Genomic DNA, 18,362 nt, shown 5'->3' on the forward strand with positions numbered 1-18,362 from the left:
GATATATATACACATACAAATAAAGATACGTATATATATACACACACATATATACATGCATGATGAGATAGATCTTTGTTCACTTTGCCTAATTCTTACCACACCCCTCCCTCCTCCCACCTGCTTGACCTCATGCATGTCCAGTCTGAACGTGCAAGGGAGTTACTTTGCTGGGGAAAAAACCTTGACCACAGGCAGGCAGGAACAATGGATAAACAGTCTCCTCTCTCCTGCCATCCAGAATGGGCATCAGAGATGCAATGTAAGCTGGCTCTCAGGTGAGCTCTATGGCACCCGTGGGAGTGTGGAACCACTGGGGGTAGAGCTGGCTCCCGGGTATCACCTGCACGGGCTGGCCCTCCTTCCTTGGAATCACTCTCCCCAGAACTGTGGGCACACAAGCCTTTGTCTCCAGTTCTGCTTTCTGGACCAGCTGGGCTGAGATAGACAATGCCTAGCACAGAGGGAGGTGCAGTCAATGGGAACTACTGAGCCTTCTCTCTCTATGGCTGGGTGACCCCAACTGTGTTCCTTTGACTTTGAAAGTTTTACAAGTCCATAGCTTTTTATTTCGTCCCCACAGCCTCTCGCCTTCCTGGGGCACAAAGCTCTTGGGCAATGAACAGGTTTTGAAATCACATTAATGAAGAGTTTTCTTCTTAACTCTCTCATTTCTGCATCTCCGCCTTCTTTCCGCACCACCAACACCCTTGTCCTTCCTGCCTTGTTGATACTTCCCAGCTTAGGTTTCCTCCATCTCACCATCTGTTCATACTTTCAAGTCTTTGCTCATCTGTTCCCTCTGCTTCCCTCCCACCTTATGCTTAACTCTTTTAAGATTTTTTTTGATGGACCATTTTTAAAGCCTCATTGAATTTGTTGTGACATTATTTCTGTTTTGTGTTTTGGTCTATTTTGGTCCAAGGCACGTGGGATTTTAGCTCTCTGACCAGGGATCAAACCGGCACCCCCTGCATTGGAAAGTGAAGTCTTAACCACTGGAACTCCAGCGAAGTTCCTAGTTAATTCTTTTCTTAAATTTAATTTTTAATTTCAGGACAATTAGTTTACAATATTGTGATGGTTTCTGCCATACCTCAAGATGAATCAGCCATAGTACACATATGTTCCCTCCCTCTTAAGCCTCCCTCCCACCTCTCTCCACATCCCACCTTTCTAGGTTGTCACAGAGCACCAGCCTTGGGTTTCCTGTGTCATACAGCAAATTCTCCCTGGCTATCTACTTTATATATGGTAATGCATATGTTTCAATGCTACTCTCTCAAATCATCCCACCTTCTCCCTCCCCTGCTGTGTCCAAAAGTCTGTTCTGTTTCTGTTGCTGCCCTGTAGGTAGATTCCTCAGTACTATCTTTCTAGATTCCATATATATCCGTTAATATATAATATTTGTCTTTCTTTTTCTGACTTACTTCACTCTGTATGATAGGCTCTAGGTTCATTCATCCAATTAGAACCAACTCAAAGACATTCCTTTTCATAACTGAGTAATATCTCATTGTGTATATGTACAACAACTTCTTTACCCATTCATCTGTCGATGGACATCTAGGTTGCTTCCAAGTCCTAGCTATTGTAGATAATGCTGCAGTGAACACTGGGGTACATATGTCTTTTCAATTATGGTTTCTTCAGGTTTCCCATATGGTTTCCCACTATACCCAGTAGTGGGATCACTGGGTCATATCGTAGTTCTATTCATAGTTTTTTCTTTATTCACTGTTTTAATATTCCTAGTTTTTAAAGGAATCTCCATACTGTTCTCCATAGTGGCTGTATCAGTTTGCACTCCCACCAATAGTGCAAGAGGGTTCCCTTTTCTCCACATCCTCTCCAGTATTTATTGTTTGCACACTTTTTGATGATGTCCATTCTGATCGGTGTGAGATGATACCTCACTGTAGTTTTGATTTGCATTTCTCTAGTAATGAGTGACACTGAGCATCTTTATGTGTTGACTAGCCATCTGTATGTCTACTTTGGAGAAATATCTGTTTAAGTCTTCTGCCCACTTTTTGATTGGGTTTTTTGCTTTTCTAATACTGAGCTTCATGAGCTGCTTATATATTTTGGAGATTAGTCCTTTGACAGTTGTTTCATTTGCTACTATTTTCTCTCATTCTGAGGGCTGTCTGTAAAGACCTTGCTCATAGTTTCCTTTAGTTAATTAAGCATTCTTTTTTTAATTTTTTATTTTATATTGGAGTACCATTGATTAACAATGCTGTGTCCATTTCAGGTGAACAACAAAGGTTATACATATATATGTATCTGTTCTTTTTCAAGTGCTTTTTCATAATTAGGTTGTTACAGAACATTGAGCAGAGTTCCCTGTGCTATACACTTGCTCCTTATTTTTAACAACCCATGTGAAAGGGCATCCTATCCTATAATCTAGGGTATCTGCCCCAAAGACCCCAGTTCAGTCTAAACATCCCTTCTTCTAGATCTTGGAAGAACCTCAAGCATTTGTCTGCCTTAAATTATTAATTTTTCTCCAAAAATACCACAAACTCAACTGGGAGAAGGATGAAATCTTCTCTCATCTAGCTTTTGAGTATGTCATGCAAGCATGCTAAGTCACTTCAGTCAAATCTGACTCTGTGCAACCCTATGGATTATAGCCCCCCAGGCTCCTCTGTCCATGGGGATTCTCCAGGCAAGAATACTAGAGTGGGTTGCCATGCCCTCTTCCAGGGGATCTTCCCAACACAGGGATCAAACCTGTGTCTCTTATGTCTAATGCATTGGTAGGCAGGTTCTTTACCACTAGCACCACCTGGGGAGCCCTCAACTATGTCTCTACTCTTTATTAAATAAATGATAAACAGGATAAAGAAAGAATGGCAAAAGACAATTTTCTCTTGAACACTGCTGACAATTGCAACATAAATCTGCAAACTGCTCATTTCTGTGTTCAAAGAGAGGGGTTAGAATAAAAGCACATATTCTTTCAACCAATTCTCTGCTTTGAGCCCACAGTTTGACAGGCCCCATTGGCACTTTCCAGCAAGGCCAATGTGGCCCTCCTCATGCATTTGAGACCTTGTGAGACGAAGCGATAAAACACACAGCAAATCAGGGGAGAAGGTAACGAGTGCTTTTCACCTCCCTGTTTACCTTGGCTAAGCCAACAACCCTTACCTCTCAACACCTCACCTCCCATGCTGACTGCTTTTCCGAAAGTGAGAACATGAAGAATCCAAACTTCTACAGCCTGAGAAATGTGTCTATAGATCAGCGACTTTAAATCAAGATCCTGAGGAACTGCTGGGATAACCTAATAATTCAAGCCACTTAAAATTCCTTGAGGGGGGGGACTTCCCTGGTGGTCCAGTGGTTAAGACTCTACCCTCCAAATGCAAGGGGAGCCCAGGTTCAATCTATGGCTGGGGAACTGGATCCCACATGTGGCAACACAGATCCTGTGAGCTGCAACTAAGTCCTGGAGCAGCCAAGTTTTTTTTTTTTTTTCAATCCTTTGGGTCACACGCACATGCACACACACACACAGATGCACACACGCGCGCACACACACACACCACAAAATGGGAAGCTCATTAACACCTGGGGCAGCTCTTTCAGTTTCCACCTAAATAATGAACACAGAGGATTTTCGATTTGTCTTTGTAAGGATGTGACCTGTGACAAGTCACCTACCCACTAGCCCTCAGTTTCTTCATCTATAAAGTCAAAACCATAATGGGCCAGCATGGCTCCCCCACAAGGGGTGGAAGCGATGACTACAGGAAATAATATGAACAGAGTAAAACTCTGAAATATAAAGAGCTTCCCTCTTCTGTGCAGACGACTGTCCCAGCACTGTCTTTCATTTGGGGCCACTGGGCATCCAGCCTTCCCCAGTCCCAGAAGAGAGATGGTGCATTTAAATTGAAGACACAGAAAAAGAAAATTGGATCTCCGATTTTAAGTTTCAAAACAGACTTTTGAATGTAATGAGAAAGATCAAAATTTGATAGCAAACATTTTGGAGTTTCAAAAGTCTAGGAATCCCAGCCTGAATAGTAGCTTTAGAACATTACAGTGTAATTTGTTCTCCCCCCTCTTCAAACTAGAAACTACCTAATGTTTGACTGGAACAGGGCAATTTGAGAGAGAGTTGAAAGGAAGAAAGATGGCACACTCCCTGTAAGAGGCTCCATGCTCTTCCCTACCTGCAAACTCGGCCGGGTGTCCCTACTTACAGAGACAACGAGTCTCTCCTGATGACCCAGAGGAATCTCTGTGCTGACTGCCCCTGTATCTGCTCATCCTGGGTCAGGCTGGGGGACACAGCAAGTTCTCAGCGTTTCCCAGGCACTGACTGGTGTCCTAGAAAAAGGATCTTAAAGTCTTCATGGAGCCAGACATGGAAGGAGCCCTGGGCTGAGAGCTGAGAGGTTAAGACCAAGGCTCCTGTAAGGAGATATAAAATCCAAATGATGCTGATGAGGGCAGATAATAACCAAGGATTAAACAATTCCACGCTCACCTCCAATACTTTGACTCTCTGCAAGCCCAAGAACTTGGCTTCAACCTCACAGAAGAGTAAGGAGAGATTCTGGACTCGATGGCTGCTATTTATAACCTGGAGGTTAGAATAGAAATGAAGTTCAACTTCAGAAAAAGAGCTACATTCCTTGTAAGCCTGGGTTGGCGAACTATGTCACCATGAGTTAAGGGCCTCGCACAGTATCTGATCTGGAGCAGGTGTAAACTAAGTAGCAGTTTCCTCCCCAGGATGTTGAACTGACCCTGACCTTCCTGCGAAGCTCTACAGTTTAGCTATCTGTGGTGACAATGACAAAGGATTTAATCATAGAATTTTTGCCTGGTGGGGAAATTGCCAGGCTGCCTCCCTCAATATAGAACTTGGCACTGAAACCATGGCAGGTTAAAAGACACCCCAGGACACAGCAAAGGAGAAGCAGAAATTGGGTTGGGGATAGGTCTCTGATTCATGACAGAGCCCCTTCCACTTTCCATGAAGCTTCCCAAAGAGCAAAGCTGAATAGGCCTTTGCAGGAGATCATCAATGATTTAAGTGGCTGAAGATAGAAGGTCAAGAGGCAGTTAATTAGTATAAAAAGCCAATTAAGAGGACATTGTCTCAAGGGGAATCCTTTACTCTCTGGAGTCTAAGAATGAAAGGCAGTGATATAGTAACTTACTCTAATAATCCCTCAGCTCCCCTTAGGCCCATCCTCTGAAAAATAGCTTTATCTATTTCCTCTGTCAAACATCTCCACTGGCTTCCCAATGTCTGGAGACTAAAGTCCATCCCTTTTGCATAGCACACAAGGCCCTCCTTGATCTGGCTTGAAGGTACTTTCTTAGCTTCATCTCTCACCCTAGCCTTCCAGGCAACCTCCTCTCCAACCCTTTGACATTTCCTGAGCCATACATCACATTGCATTTTACAAATATTATTTCTTAGGTAGTTCTTCAAAGTGTCCTTATGCACAGATATTGTGTAACCTTCCCAAGGCTCAGTTAGTCGTAGTTTGTTTACTCCGCTGATTTGCCTCTTACTTTACAACATGCCCATCACAAATGCATCCCAAAGCTATGTAGAGCCAAACACGTGGTCATCACTATCTTTTACTAAATTTCAAAATTACACACTCTAAGTGTCACCATTAATAACAAGATCTGCCACTGAGTGAGTGATCAGTCTTTACCAAGAGTTCTCCCAAATATTTCTTATTCATGAACTATTTGACCCTTACAATGACCTTGGAGGTGGGAGAGATTAACCCAATATTAAGCTGAAAAAGACTCAGAGAGGGCAAGTCACTTGACTAAAGCTCAAATGGAGTAAATGAAAAACGTAACTGGATCCCAAAGCACATACTTTTAGGCACTGTATTTCAGCCATAAGCACTTACTTGGAAGCATCGAGTGTAACTGGGAGATCAAGGGTCACTCTGAGTAGGCTCCACATAAATGAGATGTGGCTGTGGAGGGAGATGAGACAGAGCCCACTCCTGTATCCATAAACTGCTAAGAGGGAAGGCAGGTGTTCTCCCAACAGTGGCCATATTAGAATGTCCATTGCTCAGAAGGACTCCACTCATTGGCTTAATTGAGCATTCCATTTGGAATGGCTCTAGTGCAATGGAGATGAAATGGGCAGCTCAGCCTTCTTCATTCTCTTTAGAGCACAGGATTAGCATCCTCCAGGCTTGGCTTTCCATCCTGGTTTCACCTCTTTGAATAAGAACCTCATTTGAACCCTGAGCTTTCACATGAGCTTTGGTGAACAAACGGTCTGGTAGGCACTGTCCTTGTGTGGCTGAAGCCACACAAAGTAAGGAGGCTTAGTTCATGGCATCCAAGAGTTTACAGAACTGGAGAATTTTAGTACAATTTGGTAAGCACAACACAAAAGGAACATATGCCTCGAACTATACATCAATACACTGCACCAAATGACTAATAATCAAATGTAAAGTTGCTTAACTTCACTTACAGCCTTACAAACACGAATTTAAAATTGTAATATGATATTAGTTCACATTGACCAGATGGCCAAAATGAAAAAGTCTGATGAAGCCAAGTGTAAGAGGATGTGAAAGTGTCAGTCACTCAGTCGTGTCTGACTCTTTGTGACCCCATGGACTGCAGCCCACCAGGCTCCTCTGTCCATGGAATTTCCCAGGCAAGAATACTGGAATGGGTTGCCATTCCGTTCTCCAGGGGATCTTCCTGACCCAAGGATCCAACCTGGGTCTCCTGTATTGCAGGCAGACTCTTTATCAACTGAGCCACAAGGAAAGCCCAATGATCAAATGTAAGATGCTTAACTTCATTTACAATCTTACAAACACAAATTAAAAATTGTAATGTGATATTAGTTCACACTGACCAGATGGCCAAAATGAAGAAGGCAGATGATGCCAAGAATAAGAGGATGTGAAACAAGTGAAATTTCTTTGTACAGATGGGGTTAGTGTAAATTGATATGACCACTTCGAAAAACTATGTAGCAGTATTTACAAAAACTAAAGGTGCACATACCCTATAATATAGCTATGCCAGTCTTAGCAATATATTCAGCAGAAATGCATATATATATATACCTTAAAAGGCATGGATACAAATATTATCATTATCTATAATAATTCAATACTGGAAATTATACAAATCTTAGTAGAATGAGTAAATTAAATGAGGTATATTTATACTTTAGACACTAAATGGTAAAATACTACTATAAGCAGGAATATGGATGGATTACATAGTCATGTTTGAACAAAAGAAGCCAAATGCAAAAGAATGTGTACTGTATGATCCTATTTCTATAAAGTTCAAAATAATCAAAACTAATAACCTATGGTGGCAGAAGTCAGGACAGTATGTTCTTAGCAGTGGTTTTCAGTACCCAAAGGGAATCAGGCAGAGTGTATATGATGCCTGTTTGTTTGATATAGATGCTGGTTAAACTGAATTTCTGAATTTTGGAAAATCCATTGAGATTATACAAATATGCATTATTTCAATCATTATTTTTCCATTTTCTTCCACAATATTAATATATTGCAATATACCTTTTAATTTGATTTTTTCAAAAGGCTTATGTTTTATCCTGAAACAAAAACACACATTCACGTCCATTGAGTTAGTGATGCTATCTAACCATCTCATCCTCTGTCATCCCCTTCTTCTTTTGCCTTCAATCTTTCCCACATCATGGTCTTTTCCAGTATCAGCTCTTTGCATCAGATGGCCAAAGTGTTGGACCTTCAGCTTCAGCATCAGTCCTTCCAATGAATATTCAGTATTGATTTCCTTTAGGATTAACTGGTTTTGATCTCCTTGCAATCCAAGGGACTTTCAAGAGTCTTCTCCAGCACCACAATTCCAAAGCACCAATTCGTTGGCACTCAGTCTTCTTTATGGTCCAACTGGGGATTCAATAACAAATAGCTAATGAGGTCATGGCTTCCCTTGTGGCTGAAACAGTAAAGAATCTGCCTGCAATGCTGGAGACCTGAGTTCAATCCCTGGGTCAGGAAGATGCCCTGGAGAAGGGCGTGGCAACCCACTCCAGTATTCTTGCCTAGAGAATCCCACGGATTGAGGAGCCTGGCAGGCTACAGTCCATGAGGTTGCAAAGAGTCGGACACAACTAAGCGACTAACACTTTTACACTTTCACTTTCAAAGAGGTTATAGTTTCCTCTTAAATTGTCAATATTTTTATATTTACTTTTGTTCCTATTACAGATGCAGGCTTCTATTCATCCTTCAAAACCTAATTTAAACATCTCATTCCCTCAGAAGTCTTCCCTGATCTCATACTCCCTTATTCCATTCAACAAACTGCCCCTGAGTGCCTACTGCGTAGATATCACCAGCCCAGCTACTAAGGATTTCATGGTGAGCAAAATGTCCTGTCCTTCCAGTGCTTACATTGTTGAAGGAGGACTTATGTGCATCACTCTAAAATGCAATTTCCAGCTGTTGTAAATGCCATGAATGAACAATGCACAGAGCTTTAAAACAGGGAGCATCAGGGCCAGCCTTGGAGGTCAGGGAAGACTTCCTCAGGCAGAGTTAATTAACCTGGTACCACCTGGACCTTCTGTGTTTGCACTCTCTTCACTGAACTGTAATTCATTTTCTATCTGTCTCTACTATTGTCTATGAGCAACACAAGGTCTGGACTATGCCTTATTCATGCCTTGATTTCATGTCTGAGGAAACTTGGGTGGCCTCTTATAGGCAGTCAATAGATCTCTCCTGAATTGACTTGTATGATCATCACCATTATTCCTGCTCTCCTTGTGGCTGCCACCGTTACTGGAGAAAAATGTAGGAAGCATCTAAGTGAGCACAGACCCTGTGTGATGAACACTATATTAACTGTAACTTCTTGGCAGCTAAAGGAAGAAAACAGCCATTTGCTGATGATAAAAGAGAAGAGGAAGCTGAGGAACTCTGACTACTTCTCTAGAATGTTCATTTGTTTTCAGCACCTCCTCTCGAGTTCCTTTGTAGCACTGGCACAAACTTGCATGGGGGCAGCTTTCTCTGGATGACTATGGGCAAATCCCATATCATGATTGTGTTTTGCAAAAAGCCTGGTTAAAATCCCTGCTTATAAGGAGGACAGCAGACACAGAGGTGGCATCTGGCCCAGAGCAGAGATCAAAAAAACTGTCCTGACATGAAACAAAATCTGCTCTTAAGTACTTTAAATATTAGAACTGGATTTTTTTTTTAATACCTGAAAGGCCCCTTTCAGAAATCCTCCCCCATCATAAAAGGACAAAGGTACTGACTGAGACCTGGGAAGATCAATTCCAGGACATGAGCAAGCTTTGAGGGTTTTATATGCAAGAATCCTCCCACTGTGCCTGGTTATTTTTTTTCCTTGTACTTTGTGACATATTCTGTGCATCTTTTTAAAAAATTGTGGTAAAATCATTTAACATGAGATCTACCATCTTAACAAAATTTTAAATGTACAATACTGTGAACTATAGCCATGACATTATACAGCAGGTATATAGAACTTACTTATCTCATATAAGTGAAACTTTATATCCATTGCACCCAAAATATGAAATTCTAGCTAAGAGAGCACTTTCTAGAGAGGGAAGTTTACAGAGATGGCAGATTCAGTATTTTCACTGTTGCATTTAATCCTTTCAACATCTTTGCAGCCTCACCCTCCCCAGGCCAACTTTCATATGCACCTGACTTGGCTCCTGTGGTTTCTAATTCCATCTGTGCTGATATGAGCAGCCACTATTTACTGATCACCCACGAGCCACACACACCCAGACACTTGACATACACCACCTCTCATGCTAGGATGGACACTGAAAGGACATTTATATATATGTGCCTTGGATTTCCTCTGATGCATAACGAGATAACCCTGTAACTCACTGACTTAAACGACAGTGTTATTGTCAGCTCCCAATTCCATGGATCAGAAATTTGATCAGATCTTAGCTTCCTGACCCTACATCCAGCCTGGGGGCTCTGGGTCATGGCTGGGATGTGCAAAATGGCACCTGGCCTGTCCGTCCTGAGGGGCAGTCAGAGTTCACGTTGGTGCTGGTCTCCATGAGGGAACATTCTGGAAGGTGAGGGTAGAAGCTGCAGACCTCTTAAGGCCCAGGCTTGCAAGATAAAGGACAGCACTTCGGTCACATCCTACTTGTCAAGCCAGGTGAGAGGACTGATCCAGGTATAAAGGGAGGAGAAAGAATTTCTATCTCCATAAGGGAGGGTGAAGTCACCTTGCAAAGGGAGGGATATGTCATTACAGGCATTCTTGGACTGAAATCTACCAGAATATAAGGGCTAGGACCACGTTCCTTGGAGACAGACATGTCAGCTCTGACATTGCTGTGTGTCTATGAACACGTTATTTCACCTTTCTGAGCCTCGGTATTTTTTTCACCTCTAAAATGGGAATAACAACAGCCATCTCATAAGATTCCCTAAGGGAATAGATAAAATAATAGATGAAATGAGCTTAACACTCAAAAGATTTCCTAAGGGAGCAGACAAAGTAATACATAAAATGAGCTCAACACTAGGCCCCACGCAGAGCAAGACTCTATAAACAGTTACTAACGTTAAAGGCACCATGCAATTTATCATCTGATTTGGAGTAGTTTTGAGAAAGGGGGAGGGGGCTGCTTTGTGTAATCACGTGGCAACAACAGGTATCCATTGAGGTTTATATTCACCTCCAGATACTATTATCATTCACCTTTCAGAAAGGAGGAAATCAAACTGAAACTCAAAGAGATGAATAAGCTGGGCCAGGTTCATGTGCTTGCCTGCACGCTCCCTCACGCACTCATGGAACTCCCCTTCCGTGCCGGGTAGTGAACAAGAGAATACACGTCCCTGTCCCCACAGAACTTCTCTTCCAGGGACAGAGACAGAATACCGAACAAGTCAATAATCCGTCTGCAGTAATACTGGCATCTAAGGAATGAGTCCGGGTAAAGGGAGAAAAAATGCATTCGTGGCATGGCTTCACTGGAAAGGAACAGAATCCTGATTCAATGATTAAACTCATGTTGGCTCACAGGCCTGTCCGGGTATCTCTTTTCATGAGAGTTTTGCTGGAACACAGCCATACCCTTTTGTTTACATATTCTCATGGCTGCCTTCATGGTGCCACTGCAGTATCAAATACTTGTAACAAGTCACAAGCCTGCAACTCATAACAGATCTCCTATCTCTGGCTTAAACAACACAGAAACATAACAAATGTATACTCATCCCCCTACACACATACACACAATAAGTGAAGAGTCAGAGGAAAATGACGTCATGCCCCGGGCCCCTGCTGCCCTGAGGTTCTCAGGCTCCGCCCATCTTTTCACTCTGTGGCTTTCAGGTTATAGTTTCAGGTTTGCAAAGTGGCTACAGTTATTCCACATATTGGCACAGCATCAACATCAGAAGGAGAGACGGCTCCTAAGATTGCCTCTCTTGGGAGAGAAAAAACAGTCCTTCCCAGAGGTCCTCATGATCCCCAGGCCTCCCTGTCCAGGACTGAGTCACACGCCCTTCCCTGAACCAGCCACTGGAAGGGAAGGAGGCTGAATGGATGAATAACCATCAGGAGAATCCCTGGGATGGGCAAGAGAACTCCTCTCTCCTAAATCACGTTTCAGAGAGGTACACACGTGAAAGAACTGGGGGCAACAGAGGAGAGAATTAGACACCAACAACATCTGACATGAAGAGAGATTGCAGTGGGCAAAAGGGTCCAAGATTCCTTTACATAGGGAGTTCAGTGAGGGACTCATAGGATATGACATCCGAACACAGACCTAGATGATAAACAAAAAGAAGCAGGTCTTCAAAAGATTGTATAAAAGAGCTTTTCAGGTACAGGAACTGCTGGTTAGGAGCAGGGCTGGTATTAAGAGCCCCTCTCTGGATCCAAACCAGTGTGGTCCCCACCACTCCAAGCTGCCTATTGAATTTGTCCTTGGTTCTTCACCAACTGTCGCTTATTTCATGGTCTTCCTTAAAGTCTTCAGTCATGTCCTCCGGAGCAGATGTGTCCCCTATCTCATTCAACCTCTACTGCCCAGTCATTCTTGGAACTTTTCTCATCCTCTTTGGTATACACGGATTAGCTCAGCCTTCTCTTCTCCTATTCCAATGTAAAGTCCTGAAGGTCAGTGGCCAACTTTGACTCAGACCCACAGCGACTCTGACAGTATCGAACAGTGGGAGCACATAGCACAGAAACAGAGCAGGACTCGACGGTCCTTCTCTGACCATGTCCTCCACCTGCCATTTGTCATGGAAAGGCTTTAGCCAAAAAATCAGTTTAATCAGAGAAGTGAGAACACGCAGAAGCAAAGAAACGCAGTAAAACAGGACAAAATAGTAACAGTTTCATCAGCAAACAAAGTCAAACTCCTTCTCAAGGGCTGTAGATAATATTCTGAGCCACATCCTGTGAGCTGCCTTGTAGATACCAAAGCCCACACCAGGTGGAAGAAGTTAACCGCATGATGACCAGACCGTAGCCATGACTTAAGCAACCACAATTCTGAGAAATGGCCTCAAAGAAATGAGAAAAAAACAACCCTGAAACTGAAAACTAACTGTACTGAAAACAATCAAGATGACGCTGGTCAGACCCACAGCATGACCAATTTCAAGATGACTCAGAGCTGATTGTGCCATTTCTATACGCAGCCTCCTCCTTCTGCCTATAAAACCTCTGGCTTCTTGATTGCTGGTGAAGTGTGGGGGAAGTCAGCCCTTAGACCAGCATCTGCCCTCTCCCCAATCCTCCTCCCACTGTCAGCATCCAACATAAAGCAAACTTTCCTTTCCAACAACCTGGCCTCCTTATTGGCTTCCGAGCAATAAGCAACCAGAGCCTACTTTTGGTCACAGTCTTGGTGTGAATGCGCCCTGTATTAGACACAGGATAGATCTGCGGTGCTATTCACTTCACTTCCTTGGGGGTGAAGAAGCCCCACAAGACCTTGATTTTCTTGCAACAGTCTAGGTACTCAATCATCGACAGAGGAATGGATAAAGACGATGTGGTTCGTATATACAATGGAATATTACTCAGCTATAACAAGGAATGAAACTGGGTCATGATGTGGATGGACCTAGAGTCTGGATACAGAGTCAAGACAATCAGAAAGAAAAGAATAAATATCACATATTAATGCATATATGTGGAATGTAGAAAAATAGTACAGATGAACCTATTTGCAAGGCAGGAAGAGAGACACAGATGTAGAGAATGGACACGTGGACACAGTGGGGGAAGGAGGGGTGGGATGAGTTGAAGGGTCAGGATTGACACATATGCATTACCATGTGTAAAACAGAGAGCTAGTGGGAAGCTGCTGCTGCTGCTGCTGCTGCTAAGTCGCTTCAGTCGTGTCCGACTCTGTGCGACCCCATAGACGGCAGCCCACCAGGCTCCGCCATCCCTAGGATTCTCCAGGCAAGAATACTGGAGTGGGTTGCCATTTCCTTCTCCAGTGCATGAAAGGGAAAAGTGAAAGTGAAGTCGCTCAGTCGTGTCCGACTCTTAGCAACCCCATGGACTGTAGCCTACCAGGCTTCTCCGTCCATGCGATTTTCCAGGCAAGAGTACTGGAGTGGGGTGCCATTGCCTTCTCCGTAGTGGGAAGCAGCTCAGCTCAATGCTCTGTGACGACCTAGACATGTGGGACAGAGGTGGGAGGGAGGTCCAAGAGGGAAGGGATATATGTACACACAGAGCTGATTCCCTGAAGTAGGAAATGGCAACCCACCCCAGTATTCTTGCCTGGAAAATTCCATGGACAGAGGAACCTGGCAGGCTATAGACCATGGGGTCACAAAGAGTCAGACACGACTGAGCACACACACATAGCTGATTCAGGTCATTGTACAGCAGAATTATACCACCATAAAAAGGCACACAGAAGAAAAGACAAAAGAATGGTATCCATTCAAGCATCAGTTCCTAGAAGACTCCGACGGGAAAACACAGTCAGAAGAGGAGGCAGGGAAGCCATGTGCAGTATACAGACAGTGAAGGGAGGAGATACACATGAAGGGCATCGAAAAGCATAATAAAATTAGGTCTGATTTTTCCAGCAATACAAAGCCACTGAGAAGCAAGCAAAATTGACTGATTACCTATTGTATTTCAGGTACAGTGCAAGCTATTTTACACACGTTTCATCCTCATCAAAGAGACCGTTAAATGAATGTCATTTCTGTTTCATAGATGATGAAATTCATGCTCGGCAAGGTGAGGCGGCTGAGGGTCACACGGTGAGAAAATAACTAATGCCTGAGTCTGTGACCTTTCTTCTCAGCCACACAGTTGACCGATGCTTTAAGAATTCACTTCAGTAATAAGAGAGAGAACAGGTATGCTGGAGAGGGGCAGATACAACAAGTGGGGACACCCATTAGGAGCTGCTGCAATAATCCACAACAGAGAAGATGAAGCCTGGCTCTGGGCATCATTAGTAGAAATCAATCATACTTGGAAACTCAGTGGGTGAAGAAAAGGGAACAGCTGCAGATAATACAAATGCACCCACCTTGGGGAGGTGGGTTATGCAGGAACAGCAGTTTCTCCTGCCCGTGTCCCTGTAACTAAGTCAAAACATGGGCAAAACTGCCCTCAAGATTCTCTGCTCTAACTCTGGGTCCGTGTTCTAAGCTTGGACAAGCTTTAGTCACAAGGACGAAATATTATTAGTTTAGCTGTGTTTTAGCTCCAGCTTTCTCTATGAATCATGTGTGCATGAATCATAATCACCACTCTTCATATTTTAGAAGCAAATGCATAATTTTTCTTACCCAAGGAAAAAATCAATTGCTGTCTAAATATGAATCTAATGTTGTTTCTGCAGCTCTTGAATTTTTTTTCAATTCTGAGCCTTCATTTTCTTTGGAAGGGAGGATAATCAGGAAAGCTAAGGAAAAAGAAAAGAAAAAATGACATGTACTGAGTATCTGCCCTGTATTAGGCTTTTCAAAGCCATGGTAGATATAAATGGCTCCATTTTATAGACGAAGAACCTAGAGGTTATAAAGCAACGTGTTGGCCCAGCATTGCACAGCTAGTAAGAAGTGGAAGATTAGGATCCATTTACAGACTGCAGACACCAAATCTTACACTTTCATGCTCCTGCCCACCTCACCGGGTCACAGCATAAAGAAAGGACATCAGTGTGACTCTGTGACATTGTTCCTTTGCAGAGTGACATTCAATGCTCTCTTTAACATGGTTATGACATTTCTTATCTACTGTCACCTTGTTTGTTCATTAGTTAAGTCGTATCTGACTCTTCACAACCCCATGGACTGTAGCCCATCAGACTCCTCTGTCCATGGGATCTCCTAGGCAAGAATACTGGAGTGGGTTGCCATTTCCTTCTCCAGGGGATCTTCCTGACCCAGAGACTGAACCTGCATCTCTTGCAGTGGCAGGTAGGATCTTTACCACTGAACGACCAGAAAGATCCAACTATCATCTTTGGACCCTGCATTAGCAGTCAAGAAGCAAATCATCTCAGAACCCGTTAGCTGTGTATGAACTGGAGATAACAACCAAGGCTGGTTCTCAGAGTTTTTGTGAAATGCATGGTTCGAGTAAGTACATCATTACCAAAGAGTGGCTCCAGTCAGACTGGCCATCTCTCAGCTCCAGGACATGCCCTGAGGAGCCCCACCACCTGCACTGACCACCCCAGGCACAACCTCTGCTCTTCCTCTTGGAACTTTTGTCTCCCAAGTCTGGCTGAAACCAAGCTCCAGGCTTGGCATCCCACCAATATGTCCTCACCACAGGGGAAGCATAGGCGTTCTCTTCGTTTTACAGGTGTGCTGCTTTACTATGTAGTATCACTACTGTTTTCAAATACAGTAACACTAGTATCATCTTACTTTTTAAAATGCATTAATAACATTATTATACTAAATATTAATTATCAAATACAATAACAATTGTAGTTATAATATCTATAAATAGCTTAGGTATAAGAGTTTTGAAACCTTTTGTGTATTTCCAACAACATTATCTCACCCAGTCTCAGTTTGCTCTGAGAATTAGGTCCACGATAAATGTTTCTAAATAAATCCACAACGGAATATTACTCAGCCATAAAAAGAGTGAGATAATGTCATTTGCAGCAACATGGATGGAACTAGAGATTGTCAAGCTGAGTGAAGTAAGTCAAAGTAAGACAAATATATGATACCGCTTATATGTGGAATATTAAAAAAAAATGGTACAAAGGAACTTATTTACAAAACATAAATAGAGTCACAGATATAGAAAACAGCATTATGGTTACTGAGGGAGGGATAAATTGGGAGATAGGGACTGACATATACACTCTTCTATATATAAAACAGATAACTAAGAATCTACTAGATAGCACAGGGAACTCTACTCAATACTCTGTAACGACCTGTATGGGAAAAGAATCTTAAAAAAGAGTGGATATATGTGTAGGTATAACTGATTCACTTTCTGTACAGCAGAAACTAACACAACATTGTAAATCAGCTATAAAAGTAAAAAAGTAAAAGTAAGTCACTTCAGTCGTGTCTGACTCTTTGCGACCCTATGGACCTGTAGCCCACCAGGCTCCTCTCTCCATGGGATTCTCCAGGCAAGCATACTGAAGTGGGTTGCCATGCCCTTCTCCAGGGGATCTTCCTAACCCAGGGATCAAACCCTGGCCTCCCACATTGTGGTCAGATTCTTTACCACCTGAGCCACCAGAGAAGCCCAAATCAACTATACTCACATAAAAAATAATTTTAGAAAAGCTCCCACATATTTAAAGGTCACAAACTACCCTCTACTCTCAAAATGATTCTTCTAAACCACAGTTCTAGTAGTTCCTTTGTTTAAAAACTGTAAGAGACACTTCGTATTTGGTTCCCCATTGGAATTGAAGCAAGCTACCCCCATGTCCAGCTGGAAGGCTAGGATCTGGATTCAGCAGATATTGCAAAACTACAGATGTGTTGAGCAGGGCTGTTTCAGCTTTCTACCACCTGAATCTCCTGGCCTTCGGACCACACCATCTGTGACGATCGGCATGCCCTATGGTACTGGGAGGGTTGGGTACCTCACTTTGTAATAACAGTGTCACTAAAGAGGCGGAGCTGGCTTCCTTCCCCTAGCCTGGGAAGCATTTAACCTAACACATATATTAGACATGAAAATTGGTCACTGGAGAGGGAAATCATGGAACTCAGCAATATCCTTGGTAATAAAATGATGAGAGAACCTATATTCACAAGAATATAACATATTCTTATATGGGCATAATGTAGGAGGCCCAACATATCTGATTTGGTGAAAAGATCATATTTACATGTACATCTCTTCCATCTCTCTGAAAAATACTCCTGCACTGTATTTTTATGTTATGTGTGTTGTTACTGTGATGGCAATGCAATGTGGAGAAGTGGCTTCCTCCACAGAAATATTTGTTGAAAGGTATTAATTTGAGCTGGACAGCAGGGATCGAAGTGCCCGCTGGTTTTGCCAGTGACTACCTTGTCCTAAGTACAGCTCTCTGTGAAAAGAACATAGCGATCTGGCCTGTGTGCCCATCCCATCTGCTTTGTGTGAAATCAAAGACTGAGGTACAGGGGGTTAATCTTGGCTTCATAAACAATTCTGTGAACACAACGGAGGTTAGAAGAACAAAGGAGCACCCCCGGGCTTACTCTGGGCAAGGTTGTCTGTAACATAAACATGCCAGGCTAGCGCAGGGATAATGGAAAGGACACTCTTGTATTTTGCTGGTATGAGCAAGTCATAAAATCACAATGGCCTCCAAATGCAAACTTGGCAACCTTGTGTCCACCTTGAACAGAAAATCCTTACATAGCAACGTCCACACAGGGCTTCCCAGGTGGCTCAGTGGTAAGGAATCTGCCTGCAAATGCAGGAGATGCGGATTTGATCCATGGGTCGGGAAGATCCCTAGGAGTAGGAAATGGCAACTCGTCCAGTTGCCTGGGAAATCCCATGGACAGAGAAGCCTGGCAGGCTATAGTTCATGGGGTCACAAAGAGTCAGACACAACTGAGCAACTGAGCACACACGCAGTCCACACAGGTGGGCGTATTGGATTCAGACGGAGTTGGCCATCAGATCAGATTAGAATGTGACTTTTTAAAATGTACGTATGTTTTATTTTATATTGGAGAAGAGCTGATCGACACCAGTGTATTAGTTTCAGATGTACAGCAAAGTGAATCAATTATCCGTACACATATATCCATTCTTTTTCAGATGTTTTTCCTATATAGGATACTGCAGAACATTGAGTAGAGTCCCTTGTGCTA

General features: G+C 42.9%; 1 protein-coding gene across 15 annotated transcripts in view; it reads right to left on the bottom strand.

Annotated features, from left to right (window-relative positions):
* FAM135B (family with sequence similarity 135 member B) overlaps window positions 1-18,362 on the bottom strand; it is a 252,056-nt gene that overhangs the window by 177,990 nt on the left and 55,704 nt on the right. For 5 of the 15 annotated variants that reach the window (XM_081503750.1, XM_081503752.1, XM_081503746.1 and 2 more), the window contains one exon: window positions 14,847-14,962. The exons of 7 other annotated variants lie outside the window; for them this stretch is intronic. The gene's annotated coding sequence lies outside the window, so the exon portion shown is untranslated. Of the gene's footprint in view, window positions 1-4,513; window positions 4,610-14,846; window positions 14,963-18,362 lie in introns of all 15 variants that reach the window. 3 more of the 15 variants (XM_081503755.1, XM_081503748.1, XM_081503747.1) reach the window with 2 other exon arrangements.

The sequence above is a fragment of the Giraffa tippelskirchi genome, chromosome 6 (assembly GCF_054371585.1).
Source record: "Giraffa tippelskirchi isolate mGirTip1 chromosome 6, T2T-mGirTip1v1.2.pri, whole genome shotgun sequence".
Lineage (NCBI taxonomy): Eukaryota > Metazoa > Chordata > Mammalia > Artiodactyla > Giraffidae > Giraffa > Giraffa tippelskirchi.